This window comes from Portunus trituberculatus, chromosome 18 (assembly GCF_017591435.1).
Source record: "Portunus trituberculatus isolate SZX2019 chromosome 18, ASM1759143v1, whole genome shotgun sequence".
Classification (NCBI taxonomy): domain Eukaryota; kingdom Metazoa; phylum Arthropoda; class Malacostraca; order Decapoda; family Portunidae; genus Portunus; species Portunus trituberculatus.
In genome coordinates this window covers 19,206,237-19,233,485 of record NC_059272.1, presented here as the reverse complement: position 1 = coordinate 19,233,485, position 27,249 = coordinate 19,206,237, and the positions used below count along the sequence as shown (strand labels likewise).

The 27,249-nt window shown below is 40.8% G+C and overlaps 1 protein-coding gene across 2 annotated transcripts in view; it reads right to left on the bottom strand.

Annotated features, from left to right (window-relative positions):
• The window catches only part of LOC123505789 (hemicentin-1-like), a 157,563-nt gene extending 130,949 nt beyond the window's left edge, over positions 1-26,614 (bottom strand). For both annotated transcript variants that reach the window (XM_045257481.1, XM_045257483.1), the window contains exon 1: positions 26,240-26,614. The gene's annotated coding sequence lies outside the window, so the exon portion shown is untranslated. The remainder of the gene's footprint in view (positions 1-26,239) is intronic.
• Between the last annotated feature and the right edge of the window lie 635 nt (positions 26,615-27,249).

Below are 27,249 nucleotides of genomic sequence, written 5' to 3'. Positions count from 1 at the left end.
TGTGTGTGTGTGTGTGTGTGTGTGTGTGTGACCTTGTCCTAGATTTGGGTTGCATTCTTTTTATTTGTATTTACTTTTATACACACTTTTTTTTTTTTTTTTGCAAAGGAGACTAACCAAGATTAAACAAGTATGAATAAATGAATGAATATATACAACCACCCTCCCTCCTCCCCCCCTCACTCACTCACTTTGCTGCTCCCACGAGGCGAACACACTGCGCTAAAAATGTTCCGTGTTGCAGTGAAAGATTAGCGAATGTTAAGAGTGAGTTTAAAATCTTCTCGTGTTTAGAGTTAAATTCCACCTTTATACATTCCGGCACCAGCTTTTTTTTTTTTTTTTTTTTTAAGATTCTGGTACTTTTTTAATTTTTTTTCTTATTTACCAACAATTTTTTTTTATCAGTTATTTCCTATTCTCTTCTTTTATTTTCTACAGATTCTAGAAATAAGAATGATTGTTTTCTCTACTTACTATTCATTTCATTTTATTTATTTATTTATTTATTTATTTATTTATTTATTCATTCATTCATTCATTGATCTATTTTTGCCGAGGGGAAGAAGATTCTGATGTAATTACAATATTATGTTTGTATTTTATGGTGGAATATATGCATATCTTTTTCAAACCAGTATTTTTCTATTTTAAGTTCGTGGTGATGACAGTGCTGGTGGTGCTGGTGGTGGGAGTGCTGTTGTTGATTTAATTTTTTGTTGTTGCTGTTATTATTATCATTGTTGTTGGTGGTGTTGTTGTTGTTATTGTTGTTGTTTTGTTGTTGTTGTTGTTGTTGTTATCATCAAAAAGTAATTCTGTGAGCTGTGTGCTACGAGAATGGCAAATGTTCCCAGTTTTATTGTTTTTATGCATGAGGTTAGTGGACGCTTTAAGTTATGCCAGAGAGAGAGAGAGAGAGAGAGAGAGAGAGAGAGAGAGAGAGAGAGAGAGAGAGAGAGAGAGAGAGAGAGAGAGAGAGAGAGAGAGAGAGAGAAAATAAACTACCTGTGTATGCGTGTGTGAGCGTGTGGCGTGTTTGTAGTTGATTAAGTTAAAGAGGATGCCTTCTCTGCCTTCACTTTTCACGGGGCGGGTTGAGTATGACTGCCGGCCGCGACCCGCCACCGCCTGGACTGACCTGAGGCTTTGGTGAACCAGAGGAACTTTTTAACCGAACATTGAAACATTACTGGAGGAGGAAGACGAGAACAAAGGGAATGTAAAGGATCACAAAGGAACAGGCATGAATGTATAGTGGAGTGTGTGTTGCTGTGGATGTGGATGTTTTGTATGAGGTGGTGTGAGTGAGTGATTTAAACCCTTCAGTACCATGACCCGTTTCCGTATTGATTCTGTTTACTATTGTGTGATTTTATACAGCTTCAGAAACTTATGCAGGGGATTAGAATAGTGAAGACTGTGGCCATTAATTAATCTTCTTACCTCCACATCCACAGACCCTTCCTAATGTCAATAAAATGGTCTAATCGTACACAAATCCCAAGGTAAAAGAGTATCGCAGTATTGAAGGGGTTAAGGGGATTTGATGATAATTATGAGAATTTTAAAGGGAAAAAGAGGAGGAACATAAGGAAACGTGAAGAACATGAAAAACGAAAAGAAAACAAAAAGTAAAATATGAAAAGGAGGAGATGAGTCTTTATTTATGCACTGTAGTCTTTTTCTTGTACTTTCTTTTTTTTCCTAATCTTCGTGGTCTCTCTCTCTCTCTCTCTCTCTCTCTCTCTCTCTCTCTCTCTCTCTCTCTCTCTCTCTCTCTCTCTCTCTCTCTCTCTCTCTCTCTCTCCTGCCGTCCCTAAAATAGCTCACGCATATAGAAAGTTCCTTCATTTTAACTTGTCAGAGTAGACTCACCCATCCTATCCACCCATTCACCCATCCACTCACCACTCACCACCCATCACCCATCCGGCGACCACAAATCACACGCCTTAGAGGGAGGGAAGGGAAGGAGCGTGGAGTGGAGATGGGTAAGTTTCCACATCAAGATATCAAAGGCAGGAAGCGTCAAGTTATCAAAGGGAGGAGCGTAAGGGGGAGAGTGAAGGGAGTGAAATGAGAAAGGGAGACACGTTTTCTTTTTCCTTCAACTCTTTTTTTTCTATCATATCGTCTTTTGGGTTTTGTTTTAAATGTTGAGGTGATATAAAGCATGAGCAGCAGAAAATAAAAAAAAAAGGATCTGGAATAATTATAGTAAGAGGGAACAAAATATGGTGGATAAAGAGAGAAGGAGTGATGTTCCTCTCTATCCAAACTTTAACTTTTTTTTTTTTTGCAATGATTGGCTTTTCTCTCCTTTCTAACATTTTTTTTTTAAATTGTTTACCTTCAGACACGCGGCGACAGGAAAGAGAGGAAACAGAAGGTTAATCTTGTCTTTTCACGCTACAAAAGTATTTACGAAAGCCCAGAATAAAAATATTGTCAAAAAAAAGCTAAAGGTGTTGTGTCGAGCAGGGAAAGGTTTGCGACGAATAAAGTAAAGCATCGAAATAGTGGAAAGATCAATAAATGAGGGAGAAATATGACATTCTTAAAAGAATATAGGCTCTACTTTTATCGTGAAGGAGATGAAAAATAAGATACAATATATACCGTGTTCAGGATGAGTGGAAGAAACAAAATAAGAAGTAATGGATAAAAAAAATATTAGATTGTCTCAGTACAGTACAGTGGAACCATGCGTGCTTTGGGGTCCGAGGGGTCTCCAAGCGCACAGGTTCGAATCCTGTCCACGGTCCGAGTGTAGGTTGGGCTTCCTTCCTCACTCGGGGCAACGGTTTCCTAGGTACCACAAAAATTCCCATGAAAAGCCCACATGGTTAAAAAAAAAAAAAAAAAAAAAGGGGAGTTGAATAAATGTATATGATTGAGAAAGGGAGAACAGAAGAGTGAAAGAAGGAAGGCGAAGTTTTTTTGAGGAATCTACTTATTATGTTCATGTTAAAATCTAGATTATTAACTACACGCATTACTTTAAAGCTTTATCTGAGCGAAAACGTCATAGATTTCGAAAAAAAAAAAAAAAAGTAAACAGCCAGCAATGTTGAGAAAAAAAAAGGAAAATTTATATTACTCATAAATGGCCTCCAAAAAAATATATTCTCCGCACCACAGCTTATCTACATGTATTTTTTTCTTGTTTACCGCTTTGAAAAAAACAAACAAACTATCATTATACTTTATTCAAACATATTCTCGAGCATAAACAAAAAATAGGACAAGGTTGGGGGGTTGAAGGCAATTTTTCTCTCTTATAATTTCACTTATTTATTTTTTTTTGCGTGGCCAAACACAATATGGAACAAAACATGACAAAAATATATGACAAATAATTGTTAATGAATAAGAGAGAGAGAGAGAGAGAGAGAGAGAGAGAGAGAGAGAGAGAGAGAGAGAGAGAGAGAGAGAGAGAGAGAGAGAGAGAGAGAGAGAGAGAGAGAAGCACACATACATAAATAGATAAACAAACACTGAAAACACCAATTATCACCAAGCCACTGATAACTGTATTTGTATCTCATTAAGACGCACCTAATAGCCTCACCACACCTTACCTGTCTGTGTCCCTGTGCCGCTACGAACTCCCTGCCCAACCAATACGTAACGAAACAGCACCTTCACACTACTAACACACTGCACCATCACACTACTAACAATGTGCACCACCACACTACAAACACATACTTACTTGTTTCTGAGTTTTCGATCGTTACGTGAAAAAAATCTTGAAAAAAAAAAAAAAGTGAAGAAACGTGTTTAGTGTGCCGGTGTCTATTTCCATTTCTCTCTCTCTCTCTCTCTCTCTCTCTCTCTCTCTCTCTCTCTCTCTCTATTGCTTCGTCTGTGCCAGAATAGAACGCACGGTGGCAAATATTCTGCTGAAAATAAGAAAAAAAAAAGTCTGTTCGTCAAATTCACTCCATCGGTTCAACTAAAAAGAAAGGAAAAAAAAATGCCGCATAAGAATAATAAATTCGCTTCATTTTATTTTTAATGTCACGTTGATCATTTCCATCAATAATTACTAGGTCTGTTTACGAAGCATTTGGAGAGTACTGTACTTGGAAATGCATGTAGCGATGGAGATGTTACGTCGCAATAGTCCAGTCAGAAAGAACATCCCCCAAAAAAAATGAAACTTGCCAACGGAGGTACATTTTTCCTGGTATTGACGAAGCTAACACCGAAAAAGATTCCAGGAACATGACAGGAAAATACGAAAAATATCTGTAAATAAAGAAATGAATAAATAAATGTTTCCCATGAATCGCGATCAAAGTGTGTTGTAATGTTGGTATATAAATGAGAAAATAAACTGTCCCTATGATATTACCATTAAATTTTGTGGCAATATCAGAGAGGAAAAAAAATCAAATACGGATAAAAAAATAGAGCACTTTCATTTATCGGTTCGTATAATGTAAACACACACACACACACACACACACACACACACACACACACACACACACACACACACACACACACACACGTGCATTCTCTCTCTATATATAAAAAATAGTACACGTTAATTTCTTTCCTTCGTTCAATAAATAAATGAGAAAAAACGCAAACATTAACATACAAACAAGGGAAAAAATACAGTAAGCGTTCATTTCTACCGTCATTTAGTGCACAAACAAAAAAAAAAAAGATTGAAAGCTGAATACTCTATTTTCCTTTCATTTCACAAACAAAGAGAGAAAAAGAAACACACAAAACGTTTATTCTAATTTCACTGCATACAGACAGACAGACACACACACACACACACACACACACACACACACACACACACACACACACAAAAAAAAAAAAAATAAATAAATAAATAAATAAATAAAAAAATAAAATAAAATAAAATAAAATAAAATAAACAAACCATATTTTATTATCTATTTCATGTAGAAGAGAATGAAGGAAAACCACAAAGACTCATCCTTCACCTTCATCTAGGCAACAATCATGAAAAACGATACAACAAAGCTTCCTTTTCACTTCAATTTTAAACATAAAAAAAAAAAAATCAAACATTACTCTTTATCTTTACCTAAAACACAATACCAAAAGAAAAAAAAACACGATTTCTTTCCCCTTTATCTATTTTTTTCACTATAAAACAAGACAACACACACACACACACACACACACACACACACACACACACACACACACACACACACACATTCATTCATTCATTTTCTTATTCCATTGATTACACACAAAAAATAACTAAAAGCAAAAGAAGACCAGCATATATGTTCACTTCACTCTTTCTTGCTTCCATCGTTGGCGCATCCATATTGCCGAGAAGCAGGGAAGCAAGCAGGCAGGCAAGAAAAACCGTGCCTCTGTGTGTGTGTGTGTGTGTGTGTGTGTGTGTGTGTGTGTGTGTGTGTGTGTGTGTGTGTGTGTGTGTGTGTGTGTGTGTGTGTGTGTGTGTGTGTGTGTGTATGTGTGTGTGTGTGTGTGGCCGAGAGCGTGTTTTGCTTCTTCGTACCCCAACCAACGTGACAGGAATAGCAAGATTCACAAGATTGTGAGCCAGGTTGGACTTTATTTAACCAGTCTATCAGTGGTGGGAAGTTTGCTCTATACAGTTTTACCTCTGAGAATTCCTATAGTTTATCCCTTTCACTACCACCCCAAGCAATCAACATCACCAGAAATCCTTTACAAGCATCTATATGAAAGTTAAGTGAAAAAAGTATACAATTTCTATATTTCTTTCCTCAATTCACAGATTGGATGTAGCTGGAAAAAACTAAAAATGCATCTAAGTGATTGGTACTCAGGAAAATGTCATAGGATTAATGTATTTCCTTTTTTAATATACAAGGTTGCATTTTTCAAGATAATTTTGACGTTTCCGTAGAGAATTGCAACACCATTATGTCTATTTTTCCCTCTTCTTCTTTTCGTCCTGGGTCAATCTCTATTTTAGAAGTAATGGCTTCATATATTTATTTCCAGACCTGAGGAGTGTCTGTGCTACTCAACGGTGAATAATGTGACCTCTCTCTCTCTCTCTCTCTCTCTCTCTCTCTCTCTCTCTCTCTCTCTCTCTCTCTCTCTCTCTCTCTCTCTCCTGCAGTCTATATCACAGTTTTGGATAGCCAGACAACGCCCATCAATCAAATTTCAATGTGATTTGTATGAGAATATCTCCATAAAGCATAATGAAATGTGTGTGTGTGTGTGTGTGTGTGTGTGTGTGTGTGTGTGTGTGTGTGTGTGTGTGTGTGTGTGTGTGTGTGTGTGTGTGTGTGTGTGTGTGTGTGTTAAAGAGATAAACACCCACATATGCAAACACATTTCTCTCTCTCTCTCTCTCTCTCTCTCTCTCTCTCTCTCTCTCTCTCTCTCTCTCTCTCTCTCGAATTATTCAGAAAAAAACGGTAATACAGAAAAACTCTCAGTAAGACTTCCCAAAGTTGTTTTAAAAAGAAATCCACAGAACTCTCCAAAGTAAAGAAAAATATCTACGTGGGAGGATGAGGAGGAGGAGGAGGAGGAGGAGGAGGAGGAGGAGGAGGAGGAGGAGGAGGAGGAGGAGGAGGAGGAGGAGGAGGAGGAGGAGGAGGAGGAGGGAGGAGGAAGAGACACACCTGCTCTCGCCTCTTAATCAAGTCCAATCACACCTGAAGTCAGAAACAGAGGAAATATTTCACTTTTTTTTTTCCGCCAAGCTAAATGGAACACCCGCTCCCGCACTGCCCACACTACACGCCCCCTCCATTCCACTCCCTACCATGCAACATCCGCCTTCTCCCTCTCCTCCTCCTCCTCCTCCTCCTCCTCCTCCTCCTCCTCATCTTCCTCCTCCTCCTCCTCACCTGCATTGGACCACAAACACCTGCAACCTACTCCCACAAGTCAAACACACACACACACATGTAGTAGTAGTAGTAGTAGTAGTAGTAGTAGTAGTAGTAGTAGTAGTAGTAGTAGTAGTAGTAGTAGTAGTAGTAGTGGAAGTAAATGTCGTAGTAATAATATACCAAGAACAGGAACAAAAATTACGACGCTAATAAAAACAACAACGACAATAATAATAGTGAGAGAGAGAGAGAGAGAGAGAGAGAGAGAGAGAGAGAGAGAGAGAGAGAGAGAGAGAGAGAGAGAGAGAGAGAGAGTGTGTGTGTGTGTGTGTGTGTGTGTGTGTGTGTGTGTGTGTGTGTGTGTGTGTGTGTGTGTGTGTGTGTGTGTGTGTGTGTGTGTGTGTGTGTGTGAGTAATGCCATACACACACACATTTCTTACCATTTCTCTTCTCTTGGCATCCTTCTCCCCACAATAGTACATAATAATGCCGCAGTATCATGGCGTGGGAGGAAGACATACCACGCCGCCTCCTCCTCCTCCTCCTTTTAAACCTATTACAAGAAGATCCTCCCTTTAAGTACTGTTCCCTATATTGTTTTCCCTTAGTAAGCCTCTAGAGAAGTTTCGTGCCAAGTAATATTACCTTCAATATTTCCAGGCAGTTTTATTTTTCTTACGTAAATTTTCTTTCTTTTTTTTCGTGTAAGTCTATTGATTTGTTTCTCTTTTTTCTATGTCTTCTCTTTCTCTTTCTTTCTCTTTCTCTTTATCTCTTACATGTTTTTTTTCTCTCCTATGTTTAATTTTCTCTTCCTCATTGACACCGGATTTCTTATATTTTTCATTATAAAAGTCTAATACAGTCTCTTCCCTCTCTCTATTATTATTATTATTTATCTACATTTTTCGTCATCCGAGTATAAGACATAGATTCTTTAAAGTGTTCGCCCAATTTTTCTGGCGTTTTTTTTTCCCTAATTCTGTGGATCTATAAGTATACAAGTTTTCCCCCACAACACCTTTTATACCTCTTACGTACTTCTACCAATAATCTTTTCCCCTTCAGACTTCCCTCTCAGCTTCACTTCTTGTAGGTTTCCTGGAATACAGTTTCCTCATCACCTTTTCAACACACCTCCCCTTAGGATGTCTAGTCTGTTTTCCCTTCGTTTTTCCCGATTTTTTTCCTTCCTCATCACTCCTCAGGCTGTGGACACCTCCCACTTCTTCCTCTTCCCTCCAGCTACACGTCTTTGTCTACCTTTTTATTATAATCCTCCTTCTCCTCCTCCTCCTCCTCCTGCTGTTGGTCCTACTATCCTTCTCGTCCTCTACCTCCTCTTCCTCCTCCTCGGGGAAAGAAGTTATTGACAGCCGACCCTCAGATTTCTTCGTCTCGCTTTCGATAGGTTCTCTTCCTTTTTCCACTCACGTTCCTAATCTGTCTGCCTCAACCCTGGGCCTGCCTCCGTGACCCTCATTCATATTTAAGGCTGGGGTCCTTTTGTCGTTTTCCGCGTTTATCGTCTTTCCGAGTGTGTGTTGTTGTCGTTGTGTTTGTGGTTTAAGTATAGTAAGTTAGCGAGTTGTTATTGTGATTTTTTTGTATGTGTGTGTTTTTTTTTTTTTTGTCCTGGTGATTTATTGTTGTGAAATATGATTGTTGTTCTCTATTTTGTGGTTCCACTTTTGTTTTGTTTTTTTCTCGTTTTTTTTTTTTTTTATTAGTAATGTTGTTCTCGTCATCTTCTCTCCATCCGTAATTGTCATTTTCATTTACGTTTGCTGTTCTTGTTTGTTTTATTCATAACAAAACCAACATCAACAGCAACAACAAATACTACTACTACTACTACTACTGAATTAACAATGCTCCCCACACTTATCACCCCTTAAACTACCCAACAATTACATCAGTTCCGTTTCATCACCTTCAAACTCCGAGAAATACACTCCTCTACTGTCCAAGCTTTGTCCTTATCTTCTGTCTACTCTATACCCTTGTCCCTTCTCAAACACCCATTTCAGTATCATTCAACATTCTATTCCACTCCTTTATCCAACATTTAGGCAAGGCAGAGTCAGGTTTCCTTCTCCCCTCTCCATTCTTTCCATCCATCAGCGATTCCATGAAATACTGACGAAGGGAGAGGGAAGGCAGGGAATTTAGATGTTATTTATCGTAATGGGATGCTTATTTTGGCAGCTTTTTCCCAATTTTTTATAATTTCTATTTGATTTTTCCTTATTTTTCCTCCTTGTTTCTTATTCAACTTCGTAAAAACTTTCTGGAAATCAAGACTCGTGATGGAAAGAAACTCCACGATTAGGTCATAAATATAGTTCCTCTTCCTCCTCTTCTTCCTCCTCTTTTTCTCTCCTCTTGTTCCTTCCTTCCTTTCCCCTATTTATGACTTCCATTCAACACGTTTTTTTTTTTCCTTTTTATCTTCCTCTTTTTATTGAGAGGGGAACGAAAGTAGTTTTGTGGAAGCTATCTAACGCTCTCTTTTTTTTCTATTTTTTCCCCTTTTTCCTCGTTTTCTATATTCTCATGTGTCCCTCCTCCCCTCCTCTCATCCATTCGCCACCTCTACAGTTTTTGCTATTCGGCTACTACGTTTTTTTTTTTCACTTTTTGGGGTGAGCTTTAGTGGTCTTACTGCCTTACTTTTTCCCCCTCTTGATTGCCCCCTTGCCTACCTTAACGCTTTCCCTTCCTACTTTTTTTCCCCATCCATCCTTCTTCTCCCCTCTTGCGTTATCGTCTACCTTTTTATCATGTTTTCCCCGTCACTTCTTCGCTGGGTTCCTATTCATTGCTGCCGAATTGGACACGTGACCTGATGTCTTGTTTGTGCAGGGATAAAAACACAGCCAGACAGCCTAAGTATATAGGAAATGGTACTCGAGCACACCAAAGCAAGAGAAGGGGAGATAAGTAATGAGAGGTACAAAAATAAGCTTGTTAGGTCCTTTTTTTCGTTACTCAGGCTGGCTAAAGGTCACGGAGATAAAGATGGGAAGGTGGGTGGAAGAAAAGACAGGAAAAAATAATGGGAGGTCATAGACATCGAGAAGGAGAGGTAAAAAGGCTTGAAAAAGGAGAAAAAAAGGGAGGAAAAATATTATGCAATGGTCTAATTGAGTTTCACCTTAGGATATCAACTTTTACGGGTTAGAAAATGAGTTAGTTTGTTACTTACTTTTTTTGATTTCATATTTTTTTGGTTTCCCTTCTTTTCCTATTTTTTTGTTTTTTGCTTTAAATAATATGATTAAATTAACTAAATAAATAAATAAATAGTAAATATAAAAGTCTTGAATCACGTACAAACTGTAAATAGAAATGGTGCTGTGTATTTATCTTTATGTTTAAAATTTCCAGCAACTTTCGCGCTGTATAAAATGTATAGAAATGTATAAAATGTGTGTGTGTGTGTGTGTGTGTGTGTGTGTGTGTGTGTGTGTGTGTGTGTGTGTGTGTGTGTGTGTGTGTGTGTGTGTTCGGACCGATTCTCACTTTATCATATATATATTTTTTTAACATTCTGGTCATTGATTTACCAGATGTGTCACTGTTGATTTCGAATGTTCCTTCAGTACTTGATGAACACTGTCATTATGAATTATGTTGAATTTTCCCAAAACCCCAGAAAATACTAAGAAAAAAATAATTCATGTATAAAAAAATCAATACATCTGTGATCTAATGAGTGTGTATGCGTATATGTACATATGTATACGTGTTATGTCTGCGCACACATCAGCACCAGAATAACCCCTGAAGCATGAAGGCTGACAAATATTTACACCGGAGTACAGACGACCGGTGACTGCATCTACATAAATGCATAATTCGCTGCTATGTCAGTAATTACGTGTGCAGATGGCTCTGAAATATTTGGCCCAGGTGGGAGGGAGGGAGCAGGGACGGGGATAAAAGTATAGAATTTCAAGTTGCGAGGGACTACATACGCTTCGCTACCGAGGAAGATTAATGGGTGGCTCGCTTTAGCACTCCCGGCGCCTCTAGTCTTGTGTTCTGACGTGTTCTGACAGGTTGAGACTTTATGGCGACACGGACGGAGAGGGATATTAAGGGAACAAAAAATAAGTTTAGTAGTCCAGGTGTTAGAGGAAAATGATGAATGGGTGGTGATAAAAAAAATGATGGAAGGAAATAGGAGAGTAAATGTGCTAGATAAGTGAATGGATGGTACATAGAATAAGTGGTTCAATACTCTTAAGTGCCAAGAACAGTAACACCAAAACAAGAATTGTCAAGAATATTAACAAAAAACAAGAAAATGATAACAATTCATTGCACACCACACGAAGACCTACCTCACTTGTCCATCAAAAAAATCACACAGACAGACAGAGAGAGAAACAGACGTAGCTACACACAAATAAAACATTAAAACCCCATTAAAGACGCACACGCACACACACACACACACACACACACACACACACACACACACACTACCTACCACAAAGAGAAAGCAAAATAAAGTTGAATAAAAGAAAATATAAAAGAAAAAAACTGACAAAAGAGACACGAATAAGCTGACACCGGAATGAAAACTAGACGAAGGAATGCTTGAGAGAGAGAGAGAGAGAGAGAGAGAGAGAGAGAGAGAGAGAGAGAGAGAGACGAGGATGGATTAAAGAGAGACGACGGTAGACGGAGCTGGGAAGGAAAGGAAGGAGAGACGGAAGAGAGAAGGGAGGGGAAGGAAGGGAGGGAGGTTGTGGAGATCATTTCAGGAGAATTACCAAGAGACATGAGAGAGAGAACTGACGGAGGCTTACGTGGAGGATTAGAAGGGGGAGAGAGGCGCTGATGGATGGAGGAGGCAGGTTGGCATAAGCACGCAGGAAGGTATAGTAGTAGAGGTGAGGCAGGAAGGTAAGGCAGGGAGGTGAGGCAGGGAAGCGAGGCAAGGAAGGTGGGACAAAGAAGGTTAGACAAGGGTTGTAAGGCAGGGGAGGTGAGGCAGGGAAGTGAGGCAGAGAAAGTAAGGCAAAGAAGGCTAGACAGGGGTAGTGAGGCAAGGGGAGGTTAAGCAGGGAAGTGAGACAGAGAAGGTAAGGAAAACAAGGGTTCTAAGACAGGGAAGACAAGGCAGGGGTAGGGGTGTCAAGGCAGGGGAGGTCAAGCTGTAAGGTGCAGCAGGGAAACGTTTAAAGCTGGAGACAGAAAATTAAAGTTGAAGATAGAGCAATAATGAATTAACATCAGGACTGAGAGACAGAGAGAGCGAGAGCGAGAGAGAGAGAGAGAGAGAGAGAGAGAGAGAGAGAGAGAGAGAGAGAGAGAGAGAGAGAGAGGATTAACAGAACATGATACAGACAAAATCTAAATGACCTATGAACGAAATGAAACCTAGGGAACATTAAAGGCGGCAGCATCAATTAAAGAGAGGGAAGAAAAGCGAAAAGCGAGTCAAAAAAAGAACTAGGAAAAATACAACAATGTGTAAATCAAAATGGAGATGCAGACAAATTGAAAATGAAAAGCAATACAACATTCAATAGAGGAAATATGCAAGAGAACAACGCGAGTTTATCCATAAAGCAAAGGGAATGAAAGTGAGTTTACGTAATACTCACAAATTGAACGTGAAGAGAGAAAGAGAGAGAAAGAGAGAGAGAGAGAGAGAGAGAGAGAGAGAGAGAGAGAGAGAGAGAGAGAGAGAGAGAGAGAGAGAGAGAGAGAGACTTGCAGCAGGAATATGATGTAAGACAGATGTAGGTTTACGTGACACTGGCTAAATGAATGTGATGCGTGAAATACAAAGGAACACAAGGAAATGACTGACACAGGGGAATAATGTCAGGGTTAGGAAGGCAACTCGCAATATGTAAAAGTGAAATGTGGTCAGTATAATGGTAAATAAATAGCAAGTGACGGTGTAAAATTTGGACGTGAAGGAAAACTGAAAAAAATAAATAAATAAATGATTACGAACGGAATAAAACTGTGCACGAAAGAATAAATGAAAATAGGAAGGAAAAACTGTACACAATGACAAAAAAAAAAAATAAATAAAGAAAGGATAAATAAGGTGAAACACAATAAATCATCACTTGAAATATAAAAAGAAATTCAATACAACAAAAACAAAAACGAAAAAGGAAAAGAATAGAATGAAAAAACGTAAAAAAATAAAAAAAATAAAACTAATAACAGACCAAGAGAAACGACTTCAAAGCATATAATGACGCGAGAAAGGTGAAGAAAGTGAAAGGTTAGGCGCACCATCACTAACAGGCGGGATGAGAGTGAATGAGTGTTGTAATCCCGGTAATTTGAGCGAGGCGTTATGAGGATCGTTCAGCTAAGCAATGCGCCGCCGCCTCGCTTCGTTTGGCGCGCAATTTGGGTGAAACTAAAGAGGTTGAATTGTACCTGTTAGAGGCCAGATTACCTGTTCCTTCCCACGGCCCTCCATTACTGCCCTGATGTTATTGTTGTTTTTTCTCGCTATTGTTATTATTATTGTTATTGTTATTATTATTATTATTATTATTATTATTATTATTATCATTATTACTACTACTATTACTACTATTACTACCTTAAACAATAAAGGAAGAAAATTTTACTGAAAAAAACAGCAGCACCAGTATGAGGAGGAGGAGGAGGAGGAGGAGGAGGAGGAGGAGGAGGAGGAGGAGAACGACAATGATAAGAACAAAACCACAGAGGATAAGGTGAACCGCATAATAAAAAATAAACATGAATCACTGACAATTATATTTATTTTTAACCACACACACACACACACACACACACACACACACACACACACACACACACACACACACACACACACACACACGCACACACACACACCATAAGGCGGCATAACGAGCGTGGCAGGCGGTGACCTATGACTGTAATGTGACCTTAACGAGGCTGTTTGTGGTGCATGAAGGCTCAGACAGCTATGAGGAGGGGAGAACATGGCGAAAGGAAGAGTGGGAGAACGGAACGACATAAAACTACGCAAAAATACATAAAATATAATAACAAACTCTCCTTCAACAGTCTTTAGTGAATGATGCATACAGTAGATTACCTCGTCAGTAAATGGTAAGTAACTGAAACCTATTCTTATATTAATAGTTTGTTAGTAGGATTAATTTCGTCATAAGCTGTTGGTTCATCAGTTAGTCAGTGACACAGTTTACCTCATCATCAGTTAGTTAGCTTAGTTAATTGGTTATGCAGATAGATAGAAACATAGACATATAGACACACATACATACATAAATACATGCATACATACAGTATATACAAACTAGTACATAGAGACGGACAGATAAAAAGATAGATATAGTTGGTGAGTCAAACATATCTTTATCATTATCTAATTAGTGAAACACAACTTGAACTCCACGTAATGAACAAAACAAAGATCAGATAGTCGCTAATAATCCTTCCTGTGCCTTATCTCCCTCGTCTGCCACGTATTCCCTTTGCCAGCAGAAATCCACAACATTTCAAGTTTTATTCCTCTTCGTGATAGCAGTTTTCCGTCTTTTTTTTCTAATTATCTTTGTCTGTCACGTCTGCTCCTTTCCTCAGCAGCGTCACGCCCATTTTCCCATCAATCTGCCACGTCAGTATCGGCTCTCTAGACTCGCTACCTCCTCCTTCGTCAGCAGAACAAATCCTTTTTCTACCAGATTTGTATTAGTCATGAACAACTTGGTGGCAGTAGTAGTAGTAGTAGTAGTAGTAGTAGTAGTAGTAGTAGTAGTAGTAGTAGTAGTAGTAGTAGTAGTAGTAGTAGTAGTAATAATAGCAGTAGTAGCAGTAGTAGTAGTAAAAAAAAAAACACAACTAACAAACCTCACGTGACTCATCAATGTAACTCGCACAGACAGACGCACCGGTAATTTTATAATCCCTTAAAGAGACGATATCAAACAAACCACCACCACCACCACCACCACTACCTATACTACAACCACCACTCTTAACAACATAACTTCCTGGAGACACGACCACAGACATACGAAGACACGCAAAGACACAGGGAGACGCGGAAACCAGACAGAATAATCCACATGTGACCACGTTAATAACTCAACGGCAACGTAATTACCTGCTTTAGTGACGGGGAGAGAAGGAGGAGAAGGAGAAGGAGAAGGAGAAGGAAAGGGAGAGCGAGAGGGAGAGAGTGGGAAGGGAGGGAGAGATATAGGGAAGCAGCTTATTAAGAAACTCAAGTAAGGGAGGAAAAAAAAAAAGTGATTAAATCCTTTTTTTGGAAACCATAGAAAGATTCGCGTTTTCTTTGCAATCAATAGGAGGAGGAAGAGGAGGAGGAGGAGGAGGAGGAGGAGGAGGAGGAGGAGAGGAAAGTCTGCGTTCCTGGCGTGTTACAAGAGGAGAATTTATAACCTTGGCATGTCAGTATGAGGTGTGTTTGCTAATAGTGTGTGTGTGTGTGTGTGTGTGTGTGTGTGTGTGTGTGTGTGTGTGTGTGTGTGTGTGTGTGTGTGTGTGTGTGTGTGTGTGTGTGTGTGTGTGTGTGTGTGTGTGTGTGTGTGTGTGTGTGTGCACGCGCGCACTCTTCCTTTTGTTCTGTACTGACATAAACATCAGAGATTACGGAGTACAAACACAAGAGAGAGAGAGAGAGAGAGAGAGAGAGAGAGAGAGAGAGAGAGAGAGAGAGAGAGAGAGAGAGAGAGAGAGAGAGAGCACTGATTGAAATGGTATTATATGATTTAGTAACTGTGATGGTGGTGGTGATGGTGATGGTGGTGGTGGTGGTGGTGGGGTTGGTGGAGTGTGGCAGTGCTTTGTGTGACGTTGTGTAGTGTGGTGTGTTGTGGCGTCAGGTGCGATTGTGAGGCTTTACCCAGTGTGGCAAATTGTGGCAGATTGTTTGGCTGTCTGTCATTGTGGGAGAGAATCATAAAAGCAAATATCTAACTCCGTTTTCTTTGTCACCGGTGTCACTGCTTTAATATTTAAATTACAGAGCACGTAGTAATTGCGTTGCTTATGGTGGTGGTGGTGGTGGTCGTGGTATAGTAGGGGGGAAGGAAATGGAGCTTTTGGTGATGGTAGTAGTAGTAGTAGTAGTAGTAGTAGTAGTAGTAGTAGTAGTAGTAGTAGTAGTAGTAGTAGTTGTTGTTGTTGTTGTTGTTGTTGTTGTTGTTGTTGTTGTTGTTGTTGTTGTTGTTGTTGTTGTTGTTGTTGCTTTTTTTTAGCAGCAACAACAAGTGATAATAAAAACAATAAAAGTAACAAAAGAGAAAAATAGAAACACAACCACACACACCCAAACCCACACTCACACCCACACCCACACACACACACACCACACACACACACAATAGTAAAACACATAAACACAAGAAACAAAGGAGATGAAGCTGCAGCAGTCCACCGCTGCTTCACTGAGACACACTGCTGCCCGCTGCACTGGATGGCCTCGCTGATCTATGTCTGTGCGCGGCGTCCTCAGCGTGCCACCGTGATACCCTCGTAAAGCACCAGCCTCCCTCTGCACCAGCCACCAGAGCTCCCAGACACTGATGCTTTAAACCCTTCAGTACTGGAATGCATTTCTACCTTGAGTTTTATGTATGATTAGACGATTTTATTGACATTCAAGAAGGGTGTATGGAGGTCAGAAGATTAATGGCCACAGTCTTTACAATATTAATCCCCCCATGAGTTTTTAAAGCTATATAAAATCTCTAAGTAGTAAGTAGAATGAATAAGAAAATGCGTCCTGGTACCGAAGTGATTAAATCTTAGAGACTGATAATGTTGTTTTATCTATTCATTTTTTTTTTTTCATTCTTATTATGTTCAGTTCCTGGTTTATTGTCATTGTACCTGTTGTAAGTAGGTGGAAATAAGTAAGACGTATTATAAAAAGACTGCCATGACTTTGTATTTTCTTTTTCTTTCATGGTTTGTGTTTATGCATTTTCAAGATATATATATATTTTTTCATTTCATGTAGTTTCACACGATTTTTTTTTTTCTCACTTTCCGTCATTACCTCCATACGAAGCAGGTAAGCTATACAGACCAAAATGATGAAGCTAAACTTGTGCTAAGGAAATCATCCGGCTCACCTTGAACAATGGCATATATTCATGAACGCTTTTGTCTCCAATAAAGATAACTTTGAAAGATTACAAAGATAATTAACCACCATTATTCTGATTCTCATGCATAGTTTTCTTAATGATGATGCAGAATCCTGGCTAAACTTTCACCGCCACCCTGGAAACACCCTTGAAAACTCTGGTGACTTCCACGAGATGCAGTTAGAAAGTGGCTGAACTAAGACACCAAAACTTTTAAGAACACAGACATAAATCAGGACGTGACAATGAGACTCAAGCCGATTCACTGCAAAGAAAACGACGGAGGACTGCCAGCGGGAGCCTCGAGCGATTCTGAAGTGGAGGTCACGACTAAGGACTCGTAGACACTTTAAAGGACAAAGAGCCTGAAATATAAGATCTTTCGACTTCATGGCTCTTATTTCGCCTGAAGCCATTCACTCACGCAATGAACAGCGAAGGCCAAGGACACGGGAGAAAGAAAAAGACACAGAACACGGGCCAGAAATTTCTAACACTGCTTTAATCTTCGTATCAGGAAGGAAGAGCCCGGAGAGAGAAGCTTACACGCGTGGCTAAAGGAAACAGCAGCACAGGAGAGGCCGGAGAGTTATCTAATGTAGCACAGTGGAGGGCAAGGTAAGTAGGTTTTCCGGTTCTCTGTCCGTCTTTCTGCCAAGGTCATAGCCATAATTCCAGCAGGGAAAGGAGGTTAACTATGTTTATTCCAAGTCGCCACTCTGCACATTTCCAGGCGACTGTGGTTCGTGGAGATAACAGTGAGCATCTCGTTTGGCTGAGTGCTGTAATCTTTGGCTGCGTGAGAGGAGGTTAAGTATTATGGCCAGGGATTGTTATGAGAGCGGGGAGAGCTAATATTGTTTGGTAAGGACAGCTCATCATAACGCAATTTGAGTTAGTGTTTTTACAACTAGTAGTTGTGATTGTGGCGGTGGCGGTAGAAATCGCATTAGTAGTAAGAGTAGTACCTATATGAACAGAACATTCATACTTTGCAAATCACTAACTATTGTGTCAGAGCCTTAATTCTTTGACAGTTATTTGGTTTTTACAACTATTAGATGTGGTTCTGGTGGTTGGGGGTGGAAATCGTGTTAGTAGTAAGAGTAGTACCTATATGAACAGAACATTCACTCTATGCAAATCACTAACTAATGTGTCAAAGCTTTAATTCTTTGACAGTTATTCGGTACATCTTTGTTTAATTACCCATCACTCTACGAGATCTCTACTTCTTCTACAGCCACATCCAATCTTTGAACAAGTAAAAAAAATTGCAAAATCTATTTACTTCTTACTCAAATTTTCTGTTGATACTTCAGAAGATTTTACGCACTGCCTTTGGAGCTGCAAATTGTTTCGTGTCGCAGTGAAAGGGTTAAATCAAATCAACAAATCACCACTACAAGACCAGCTCACAACATCACTACACACCACACTCAACACCATCACCCACAGCACCACATGACGAACTAGAAGAAACAGCAGAACGAGGAAAAGGAGGAGGAGGAGGAGGAGGAGGAGGAGGAGGAGGAGGAGGAGGAGGAGGAGGAGGAGGAGGAGGAGGAGGAGGAGGAGGAGGCGTAAAAGCAACCTCCCACCTCGCAGGCTGCTACAAAACACGTTCCTCACGCCAACCAGGTCTCCGCCAATACCTTTACAACACTCATTGATTCTTGAGGTGCTGGTGAAGGCTTCCACACCACCACATTGATCCACCCACGACAACAGGTGATGCAGTGTGTGTGTGTGTGTGTGTGTGTGTGTGTGTGTGTGTGTGTGTGTGTGTGTGTGTGTGTGTGTGTGTGTGTGTGTGTGTGTGTGTGTGTGTGTGTGTGTGTGTGTGTGTGTGTGTGTGTGTGTGTGTGTGTGTGTGTGTGTGTGTGTGTGTGTGTGTGTGTGTGTGTTCTAGCTTCACCACCGCAGCCACCATAGTATGAAATGTAAGAGAATAAATAAATTAAAAAAGGAATTTAGGTATATAGGGAAATATACTCATGTTTATATGTTTATTTTAATATTTATTATCAATATGGACAAAACTATTTATACTCTTGTCTCCATTTGTTACTTATGGCCATTATCTACTATCATCATCATCATCACAATCACAAGTCTGTTAGTAAAACATATTTCATACACATTTCTTACTTTCCTTTTTCAATTTCTCTCTTCCTCCTCTTCCTCCTTCTCGTCTTTCTTTTCCTCCACTCTGCCCGGCACAACAGTTTTACCTCCACCTCCATCACAGCCTCCACCGATTTCTATTTTCTTTTCCATTACAAATCCACTTTTCATCCTTGTTTATTTTCGTCTAGTTCTGAACCACCACCACCACAACCACCACCACCACTGTACAAAATATATCAACTGTTATTCCATCTTTTCCTTCTACCTTTTGCACTACCACCACTACCACTACCTCCTTCTCTTTCTCCTCCTCCTACTCTTCTTCCTCCTACCCAAGAATCAGAAAGCGAACGACATCCAAGAACCACATTGAATTCTTTTATACTCTAGTCTACTATTTCGTTTATTCGTCTTTCCCTTCCCACTCCTCCCTATTCCATATCTCCTCTCTCCTACTCCTTCGTCGCCTTTAGGTTATTCCATCGGCGCCTTAATCTAAAATACTATGGCCTAACGCTCTTCATCTTATCAGGGACACACGCTTCATAATGGATCCCTTATTTTCTCTCCTTTCCGCTCAACTTTATGATTCCGGCAAAGCTTCACCAGGAGGCGGAGGAGGAGAGAAGTTCAGGAAAGAATGGTTAATGTAAAAAGATTATGAAGACGATAGGGAGGCTTGGGTCTCGCATGATCTAGGAAGAAATGGAAGGAAAAAGGTTTATTGGTGAAATCTGAGTCACGATTTAAATGTCGCGTCACGTTTTTAAGTCATATAAAGGGATTCCTGTCACGATTCCATGGGAGATTCTGTAGAGTTGTGTGTGAGTGGGGTTTGGGATCGTGACTCTTGGGTTACAGGTGAGGATAGTGTCGTGATTCTAAAGGTAAAGGTAAGAATGGAGTTGCGATGACAAGATAACAAAATACACTATATATCAGAGTCAAAATTAGGGAACTGTATGTAAAATATGGTGAGGTGAGATGAAGTGAGGCTAACTAAATTAAAATATATAGAATGCATAGACAGACACGGACACAACACAGAGACAAACAGAAAGAGAAGCAGACACATGAAGACAGACAAACAGACAGGGATACAGACAGACACAGACGTAGATACAAATATGAATACACAACTAAAGGCAGACGAAGAACCAAACTCATCGATACACAGCCATGCACATTAAAACTTTCACTTTCCGAGTCCTGCTGCAGCTGAGCCACTTAAGCTGATGGAACAAAGACGCATCGAGGGACAGAGAAACAACACATCACCACGGTCGAGACACACGCAGCTAAACCACAACAAAACAAGACAATGGAAGGGGGAAGCTGATAAAGGATAAACACTGACAAATGACACATGTACACACAAAAACAGAGACGAAGCAGAACAACAAAAGCGCAATACAATGAGAGTGGAAAGATAATAAAGGACACACATTAACAAATAACACATGCATAGATACATAAAGCAAAAACACATAAAAATCACAAGTTAATGAGAGGGTAAATGTAGAAAAGCAAAAATACTGATAAATGACACAGACAGGTAGAGAGACAAAGAGACAGACAGGAACAGAGAAACAGAAAGGGAGGTACGAATGAAGAGAAATATAATGAAAGAGAGTAACACATAAGTCTGCTAAAATAACGAAAAGGGAAGGGCGCCCAAGGGAAGTGGTGTATTTTTAGACACCCGCCCACCTGCTGGATCGTTAGACCAGGTGTGGTGGTGGTGGTGGTGGTGGTGGTGGTGGTGGTGGTGACTCAGTGATGGTGATGCGTGGGTCAGCTAAGGTTAGATAAGGGAGATTAGTGAAAGAATGGTGGTGATGGTGATGTGTGTTGGTAGTAGTGGTGATGTGTGGTGAGTGTGGTGAGGGGTGATGATACGAGTGATGAGGTGCTGTTGTGAAGGTGGAAGGAATGGTGGTGGTGGTGGTGGTGGTGGGCAATGTTTTTCAGTTGTTTCAGTTTACAGCGGCCATAAAATTCAATGATAAACTCGCTTGGATTATACAAACCGACCAGAACAATACTGTATATATCATTTTCATTATTATTATTATTACAGTATTATTATTATTATTATTATTATTATCATTATTATTATTGTTCTTCTTCTTCTTCTTCTTATTATTATTATTATATATTGCTATTATTATCATTATCATCATATTTGTTGTCGGAATAAGAGCAGTAATTCTGTGTCACGAGGCAATACAAAATAATTACTATTATTGTTATTATTACTATCATTATCATCATCACCACCACCTCCAGCATCATCATCACCATCGATTGTGAAGCTGTCGTTGATGTTGTTGTTGTTATTGATGATGTTATTTTTACTGTTTTTGTTGTTGTTGTTGTCAGCAGGGAGAAGCAACATATCAAATATCCTAAAGTGAAAAGTAATGAGCAGTTGTGAAAAGCGCTGTTCATTTGTGTGTTGCTGTTCTTGCTGTTATTTCTTGCTGTTTCCCGGTGTTGCCTCACTAAAGGAGAAGAGTTCACAGTAGGAAAGAACAAAGACTATGGAGAAACTGAGAACACCAATGACAACAACACCCAAAAAAACAACAACAACAACAACAACAACAACAACAACAACAACAACAACAACACAGTGATAAACTAGTTGAAGTTTCGCAAAGGCAATAATGATGATGATAATGTAATGGTAACGGTGATGACAATAAGTGTAATGACAGGTGCAGGCTTTTTCAAGTTTACGGTTCACTCACTCGATCACAAATCATTATAACTCATCAGCATCACCATTCCAACACCAACATCATCACCATTCGCTCCACAATACCTGGGAAATGAACAAATAAACTGAACAACAACAAGCGCTCCTCACAAAATATAACTTTTTTTTTATTATTTCATTTCTTTTGTTGTCTTTTTATACACACGATGGTTACATAACAAACACTGCACATTTCTTTTTTTTTTTTTTCATGAATAAATTCCTGTTTTCACACCTCTCCCCCCCCACACACACACACACACACAAAGATGATGCCCCACCGAAAGGAAAAGCATGGATGAGAAAATAACAACAAAGAAAGATGGGAAATAGAAAATACCATTAATAAGAAAAGAAAAGAAAAAATAACATACTCAAAAAGATTTAAAGACAAAGAAAGTATGATCCGGGGTGCAGGAAAGAGGACTAAAAAGAAAGAAAGAAAGAAAGAAAGAAAGAATAGAAAGAAAGAAAGTAAGAAAGGAAGGAAGAAAAGAAGTTAGTCATTTCCGATGGAGAATCAGAAATAAGAGAAAAAAAAAGTTAAATACTCTGTTGGAGGGAATGGAATAAGACAGGAAGAAGAGAACAATAAAAGGTGACATTAATTACAAAGTAGATGAATGAGACAAGAAGAGAAGATGTGCTTTCAGTGTTATGTGATGCAATAGTTTTTTTTCTTCTTTATATTAGAGACAACACAAAAAGAAAACTACAATGAAGAACACCCAAAACATATTCTCAATAAATCAAACATGAGACAATCCATAGAGAACCCTTTTCGTTGTATAAGAATCCATGATACTTATGTTCCGTGTTGCATGTATGTACTAACTTGAACGAGGAGGCAACACGAAAAGAACACTACGTACAATGAAGCAAGGTCGAAACATGTTCTCATTAAATTAAACAGGAAACAATCCATAAGAGAACCCCTTTCGTTGTATAAGAATCAATGATACTTATGTACGTACTAACATGAACGAGTCCTTTGTGTCGCCTACTAGTGTGTGAGGGACGAAGAATACTGGCCAAAGTTACCCACGACAATTAAAAAAAAAAAAAAAAAGCTGAAAATTTGAACAAGTATGCTCTCTCTCTCTCTCTCTCTCTCTCTCTCTCTCTCTCTCTCTCTCTCTCTCACGGGTAACAACAGCACGTCCCTTCCCATTACAGTGAGCAGACACGCAGCAGTCTTATCTCCTCTCATCCAGACAGCACTTCCATCTTCAATACATAAATCAGAGCACAGATTTGCATCATCTCCGCCATCCCGGTACTAATAATTTTTGCATTTCGGTTTCCCTTCGTCTTGTTCTCTATGTTTTTTTCTTCTCTTTGTTCTCCAACTCTCTCTTGTATTTCTACCATTTTAGCCAAGTACTGATTCCACTCATACAGATCATTATCCACACTCTCCTTCATTATCTTTATCACGGTGGCAGTTCATTTCACAATAACGTTTCTCTCCGTCTTGTTCTCTTTTCCAACACAGCTATATAAATCTTTCCCTTCCTAAATTATTAACTTTAATTCATTCTCCACTTATTTTTCGGCTTCAACTCAGCCCTTGGGCAGATTGAAACCTAAAAAGCAACGTAAATTAAATCCTTATACTGCACTGACTCATCCTGCTTCCCTCAAGGCGCAAAGGTTCATGGAAGCTGGAAAGAGTGGAGTGGTGGAGTTCCAGTCATGATAGGGAAAACACACGCGAGGATCGGCCTGGACTCACTTCCCTCACTCAGTCATTACCTCACACCTCACACTTTCCTTCCCTGCTGATACCTTCCCTCGCGCTGACAACACCCGAGGGCCTGAGAGCCGCTGCGTCATGTTTCCACCAGCTTCACTGAACACACTCAAAACCAGGATCAATGTTATACACACACGCTCGTATTCTTAATCGCTTTGAATATTCGTAAGGGACTATTTTCTAAGACTGCACGGATAATTAGTATGCTTCTCATTATGCTTTCTCCTGTTTACGATGCAGAGTTAAGCCATCACTTCAATCGCAAAAACTTCTGGCAACTCCCACTAAGGACTGTTCAGTGGCATTGAAGTGAAGCGCACAAATGTTTTAGAATACGAGTCTTGTGGAAAAAGTCTAAAAACCTGCAGAACCCACTGAGTACCACGCCTGCTGACACTTTCCTGACGTTCCCTGGAGGCATGAACGGTGGCTGATGTCTCGTGACACCTCCCATAGTCATAAATAGAGGGAAAGATATACATATTTTCAATACTAATCTTTCCACACGAAAGCAGATGTTCTTGTCACGCTACATGGTTGCTGCTTCTGCCTTGCCTTGGGTCCAGGTTAGTATTGTATTGTTTGGTTCTGAGATGAGTTGGTTCCTCTTTCTCTCCTCCGTCTCATCCTCCTCCTTCAGCAGCAGTTCTAATGGAGCCTCGAGACGGGCGGTGCATATGTCATGTTTGAAATACTGCGAGTGAGTGTTCTCCATGAAATAATGTCCCGTAAACCAGCCTCATGAACATAATATTTCCCCAGAAGGACCTACTTTCTCTCTCTCTCTCTCTCTCTCTCTCTCTCTCTCTCTCTCTCTCTCTGTGTGTGTCCCTCTCTTTCATCCCCTTTCTCCCAAGCTGCTTCTCGGACCAAATAAAGAAAAAAAAAAAACAAGAATCCAGCTGCTCTCTCGTCTCTGCTGGATACAACCTTCTTCAGCGCAGCCGTGGCCATGTATTATTAGTAGGGATCGTCGTGCAACCTTCGGGAGTAGATGCGAAATGTCATAAAGGTGTAGTATTGCATTCACTAACATTTACTTGCAGGTCGGATAAATACGTCACAGAATTCGGTCATGCATACAAACTTTAAGCGTGTCATGAAAGCGTCACAATCAGTCGTGCAAGGTTACGTCCTTCAACGACATACACACACACACACACACACACACACACACACACACACACACACACACACACACACACACACACAGACACAAAGACACACACACACAGTGAAGTCACAGAACTGGGGTATGCATTCACGATGACGCTTGACACACAATGGCCCGTGTTCAGAAACGCTCTGCTCTCTCACTATGTGCAAAATTACTTTCAAAAGCCACAGAGGTTATCGGTCAGGTTCTTAAGCCTCTCCCTCCAGTTAATATAGTAAGAATCATGATAATATGTCACTCCAATCCTAAAAACAGCCTCGGAAATTCGTGTAACTTCAGTGAAAGCTTTTTGAATATAGTTGAGGATGAGGTGAGGGCAGGAGTGTCTCAGAACATGGCCCTCTTACACAGACACACCTAAACACAGGCAATAGTCTCGCAATCTCTCACGTCGCCCTCTCACTCTCAATAGAAGACCCGGACAACTAAACAGACTATCTTTTCTCTCCATTTTCTCCTTCCTTGGCGTCGCGGGTGAGAAAAGAACCTTGGGAAGCCCGCATGTGGCGTTGGGCCTCTGGGAGTGAACTTTAAAGCAGAATCTGTCCAGATCAATATGTCTATTAGCAGAACGAGAGGAGTGAGTGTACCCCCTGCATTATTTATCCCCATGTGTCCGGTAGACGTAATTAAGGTTTCAATTATACCAAACTTCAGTTCCTACTGGCGCTGCAACATAACTCTATCTTCCCTCCGCTCTAATGCCTCACACTGGAAGGTCCTCCTCGTTCTGGTCTAAGTTCCAGAAGCTCTTCCAGACATCTCCATCCCTCCTGGACCAAGTTTCCCGGACCCATGACCCTCATCAGCACTCACACACAACTTGGACAAAACTCATGAGAACAAGTTAAAGAACGGAAGGAGAGAACGGATCAGTGAGAGAGAGAGAGAGAGAGAGAGAGAGAGAGAGAGAGAGAGAGAGAGAGAGAGAGAGAGAGAGAGAGAGAGAGAGAGAGAGAGAGAGAGAGAGAGAGAGAGAGAGACGAAGGCACCCCCTCCTCCCCTTCCTCTTCCGTCACCACCTATTCAGCAGCAGCAGGAGGAAGAGAAAGAGGTGGAGGAGGAAGAGGTGGAGGTCGAGGAGAAAGAGGTGGAGGAGGAGGAGGAGGAGGTCGCTGCTACCGCTCCCTGTGGCGATGGATTTTCGAAGTTCGATTCCACGGCAGCTGGTGAACCAAGAGCTGGTGGGCGCCAGGTGACCCACATCCTACGTGACTGAGTGCCCGCTGTGATGCCCTAGACTCACGGATTGAAGATACTCAAACACAAACACACACACACACACACACACACACACACACACACAGAGAGAGAGAGAGAGAGAGAGAAAACACAGATGATCGAATTCTCAGCTAATTATGAATACCTGGCGGCGGAATGGTAGTCGGTCAAGCGCATTAAAAACTCAGGTGGCGGCTGCGACATACCTGTGTGGTCTCTCATGGACGTGGGAGGAGAGGCAGGCAAGCAGCAGGTAGCGAGCAGCAGGCAGCGAGTAGCCAGGCGTGGACAGCACCGGCGAGTCACCACGAGTCTACTGAGGCTGTACTGGTCGCGGGGACACAATCACGGGAACTATAAGCATCCCTCTCGGCACATCTAACAGCACTCCGACACACTGAAGGGAATGTAAGGGACACGCACGTGAGGAAAGATAAGTACGCACACCACCACAGCTCCCGACACAGCACCGCGCGAGGAGGGAAGGCCACACGCCACGCCTCGCCCCGCGGAGGAGTGCCACTCGGCGGAGGAACGAAGCGATCTGGACAGCGCACGAGACACGCCCGCTCGCTACTCGCTTCGGGCGGCAACTGAAGCTAACACCGGTGGCAGGCGACCTCCACTCAGGCAGCCGCTCTCCTCGTCTCGCCTCCACCCAGTTCCATACCTCCCTTACTCCCTCCTACGTTTCCCTATACCTCTGTTTCCTTACTGTTTCCATGACTTCACTTATCTACAATCTTGCTCCTCTTAATACCATCCGCTCAGTTTTCCACTCCTCCGCAAGTCTTACCTCCTTCCATCAAGTTTTTTCCCTATGTTCATCATCTATTTTAGTGTTTCCTTTACATCACTATCTTCATGTTTATCTTTCTTCTTCCACGTCTCATTTCACTCTCTCCACAAATCCACACATCTTCGTTCCTTATCCATCTCTGCCTTCATCCCTAGCGTTCCTCACTACCATATCTGTTCCCCATCCATTCATATCTTCAAACTACCTCTTTATCTTTCCCTTTTCCACTCCTCACCTCACTCGTAAAGCTACCGAAGCTACTACTACCCCCTCCCTCCCTCTCTCTCTCCCACTCCCTCTCCCTCTCTCTGATTCTCCCTCTTAACCATACCTCCTCTTCCCAGCTGCTCACTGTTTTGTTTATTTTTTCCCCTCGAGTGGCAGTCAGCAAGTTATCTATCTACCTTCGGCGTCGAC